This window comes from Lipotes vexillifer, unplaced genomic scaffold (genome assembly GCF_000442215.2).
Source record: "Lipotes vexillifer unplaced genomic scaffold, Lipotes_vexillifer_v1.1 scaffold382, whole genome shotgun sequence".
NCBI lineage: Eukaryota > Metazoa > Chordata > Mammalia > Artiodactyla > Lipotidae > Lipotes > Lipotes vexillifer.
Genome location: NW_006780611.1, coordinates 10,386,306 through 10,390,466, shown reverse-complemented (window position 1 = coordinate 10,390,466; position 4,161 = coordinate 10,386,306). Strand labels below are relative to the sequence as shown.

Here is a 4,161-nt window from a genome sequence, read left to right as displayed (position 1 = left end):
AGGACCCTTGCAGACAGCAGCCCAGTGCAGGGACACCCTTTGCCAGCCCCTCCCTAGTTTGCCTTATGATTTAAAAGTAGGAAGGGAGAATAGGGGGAGGAATGGCCACGTGACAGGGGACACCTCTCTCCAACAAAGCCCATGGTTATGCCTGGCCCTGGGCAGTGGGAGAGCATGGCCCTTGAGTCAGACCACCTGGGTTCAAGTCCTCCCTGCCGGGGACTAGCTGTGTGATATTGGGCAAGTTTCCTCACCACTCAGAGTCTCAATTTCCTCACCTGCAACATCTAACTCCTAAGATGTGGGAAGAGGATTAAGGGCATCAGACTCACCACACCCAGCAACAGGACGGTACTCCCTGGACCGTTAGTGAACCCATAACTCAGTCAGAACCTCAGCTTGCCTTATTTATTTACTTTTTATTATATAGCATTTGATTTTTAAAAAACTTTACCTTCATAGAATACATTTTCACATTAGAGATTCCCACAGTGGGAAGAAAACAACTTACTACTTATAATTTTATATTTGTGGACAGATTATTTTAGGACCAGTAAAACAAACACATTTGAGGATTAAGTCTCAGTTTAGAATCTGTAACAATTTGAAACATCTCTAAAGGGACCGCTTCCCTACATGGAACTTCTCTATATTCAGAAACTCTCCAGGCTCTCTTCCTAGGATTTAGAAATCAGTAATGTGAAATCTCAGCATTTCTAATTTTCAAATTTCCCTGGGACACAGAACCATTGGTAACTGGTATCAACTGAACAGAGAGGGGATGTTTGCAAAAACTAAACACTGCCTAATTTTCTGCAAAGTCTTTACTTACGAAATAACAGTCTTTCCCTTTCTCCATCATCCTAGGACAAATATAGATGCTTGATCGGATATTGAGAGTAATAAAGCTGAATTCCCTCTAAGAGTTTGATAAATTAAAAGGCAAAAGCTCATATATAATGTTTAGTTATACTGTGAGTCTTGTGAGAAGCTGAGAGACACCCCATTAACTCCCCAGCATACAGAACTCAGTCTGACAGCTTTTTGGATACAGCTCCTCTCACATCTTTCCTCAAAGATTACATTCTAAAAATAACCAGGTGGGGACTTCCCTGGTGGTCCAGTGGTTAAGAATCCGCTTTCCAGTGCAGGGGATCCCACATGCCAGTGGGGCAACCAAGCCCTTGCACCACAACTATTGATCCCGCACGCCACAACTAGAGAGAAGCCCACGCACCACAAGGAAAGATCCCGCGTGTGCAACTAAGACCCAACGCAGCCAAAAAATAAATTAATTAATTAAATATTTTAAAAATTAAAAAAAAATAGCCAGGTGATTAGGAGAAGAGGTTTGTCTCACCAGCGGACTTATCTTTCTTTCCTTGTTATTGTGAGTTGAATGGCATGACGGAGCAAAGGCGAGCTGGTCTACAATCAGTTCTCAAGGTATGATGTCTAAAGGGTCAGAGCTTCCACAGCATAGCCACAGCTTTGCAGATGCCCGCATCATGACAGTTGAAATAACAAAGCCCACCCAGCAAAGGTGAAAGCCGAGGGCACCAAAAGGCCTGCCTTGACAGCTTTCTGCCATGCATCCCCTCGAACATACAGCTGGTCCAATGCCCCGGTGACTATGAAGAGTGAGGGCTGCCACCAGGAAGCAGTGCATCGCAGAGCAAGGATTCAAATAAGCAGCTGGGGGACTTCCCTGGTGGTCCAGTGGATAAGACTCTGCTCTCCAAATGCAGGGGGCCCAGGTTCGATCCCTGGTCCAGGAACTAGATCCCACATACATGCCACAACTAAGAGTTCGCATGCCGCAACTAAGGAGCCTGCCTGCCGCACCTAAGACCCAGTTCAACCAAATAAATAAATATTAAAAACAAAACAAACAAACAGAACACAAATAAGCAGCTGGAAGTAGGCCCAGGAGCAAAACACTGACAATCCTCTCACCAATCCAGTGGAGAGATGCAGCCTTGGAAGCAGAATGGTGGTTGGGTGACAGGTGAATATGCTGTATTCCACACCATCCTGGGGTAGGTCGGTCCTGGAGAAATGCTGAGACCTGAGCCAGTCTGACCACTGGGATTTAGAGGAACAGAGCTCGCCCTCCTCCGGCACCACAGAGGACACTCAGCCTCCAGAGAGTCCCCATGTCGCTCCTGAAGGCTCAAGGTCATCCCCAGAACGTCAGCTTTAAAATGAGGATGATTGTTTCTGCGCCACCGTTCCGCCTCATTGGGAAGGGCTATGGTAAGAAGGAAAAGTTGAATTTATAAAGATATTGAAATGTGATAAAAAGTACAGATAATTTTTGTTTCGGATGATCGTTTTGTTTAGCAGTGGGAGAAAAGATACACTATGGGAAAATATATACTATGCAAACAGGTTTAGGCATTTAGCACTCGTGCTTGGCTCAAAGGAAGCATCTCATAAACATAATAGGAATAAGTATAGTCAGAAGTAACAAGCAGTAAGAAGAAACTGATATGGGCCATGCGGTGGGTGGAAGAATTGGGACAAGATAAGGTGCCTGAAGGTGCCGAAAGGGATGCCTCTGATTATCACTCCCACCTAGTAGAGGGCCCTGCAGGAAATGTGGGACCTGGCCCAGCTGATGGAGCTGCCCTGCAGAGCGGGGCAGGGAAGGCCCCAGGGTCCAGGGACAGGCATTCACGGGGTCCTGGAAATCAAATCTCAGGGCAGGAAGGGCCTCCAGAGAACACTCGACAGGGGAACCTTGAAGCCAACCCTGGTCTCCTCCATAGCAGCCCAGCTTCTAGCTGTTTTACGAGGAGGGACGTTCTGCAGAGTCAACTTTCATGTGAAGAAAGTTTACTGTGGTTTGAGATTGTTTAAAAACCACTGCCCGAATTCTACACTCTCACTCTGCAGGTGGAAAACTGAGGCTCGGAGCAAGGAATGCCCCACCCTGGGGTCAGCCAGGGGTACGATCTGAGCTGCAGATCCTGGCTTGGGTCAAGCCTGGTTACTGAGCTGCTACTATTGGGCAAGGTGCCTACTGTGCACCAGGGTCCCACAGGGATCTGCTTGGGTGCTGTCTGGTGAACAGGTGAACAGGGACTAGCTGGGCCGGTTAGAGGTCTGCTGGACTGTGCTGGCAGAGGGTGGCTCTATCCCTAGAAACTGGCAACAAGGCCACTCCCTGTTGACAGGAGGTGGGGTCTCTGGGCAGGGTGAGGTCTTCACTGGCTTTGAGTCACTCACCTGGGGAAGATGCAGGTTCTCAGAGGGAGTGTCCTAGGGGACTCCAGAGGACTCATCTCTCTCTAACCCAATATTTATTCCATACGAGACACTGTGCCCAATGCTTCTAAGTGTGAACCCAAGAAATTGTTTCACAATCTATGAAGCAGGCTCTATTAGTAAACCCAGGTTACAAAGGAGGCAGGGAGAGGTTAAGTCACTCAGCTGGTGGTGGGTGAGGCTGGGATTTGAGCCCACAGGCTAACTTGAGAGCCCCTACTTAATTTTCCTTTTTTTTTTGGCCGGGCCAAGTGGCTTGCAGGCTCTTAGTTCCCCCACCAGGGATTGAACTCAGGCCCTCAGTAGTGAAACCTTGGAGTCCTAACCACTGAATCGCCAGGGAATTCCTGAGAGCCCCTACCTTAAACTAACAAACAGGGACTTCCCTGGTGGTCCAGTCGTTAGGACTCCACAATTCCAACGCAGGTGGCACAGGTTCGACAGGGGAACTAAGATCCCGCATGCCGCGTGGCACAGCCAAAAAAAGAACCAAACAAACAAAAACCTACTTCTTTATTAAACCAAAAATTTCAGGAATGATAGAGAATTTCTATATGCACTTCACCCAGATTCCCCAATTGTAAATATTTTATCACATTTTCTCAATAATCTGTTCTCTCTCAATCTCATTTTGAACCATTTGAGAGTAAATTGCAGATAGATGTCCCTTACCTCTAAGCACTTCAGTGTGTGTTACCTAAAATCAAGGACATTCTCTACCATGACCATAGGACAATGATCAAAACGAGGAAATTAACATCGATACGACACTATTATCTAGGCTTCAGACCTTATTCAGATTTTACCAATTATCTTAATAATGTCCTTCATGACAAAAGAAAATTCTGGGTCACACGTTGCATTCAATCATCTCCTTTGGCTCCTTTAATC

General features: G+C 46.7%; 1 pseudogene; it reads right to left on the bottom strand.

Annotated features, from left to right (window-relative positions):
• Positions 1–1,463: 1,463 nt before the first annotated feature.
• LOC103091376 (succinate dehydrogenase [ubiquinone] cytochrome b small subunit, mitochondrial-like) lies at positions 1,464–2,158 on the bottom strand (annotated as a pseudogene).
• Positions 2,159–4,161: the final 2,003 nt, after the last annotated feature.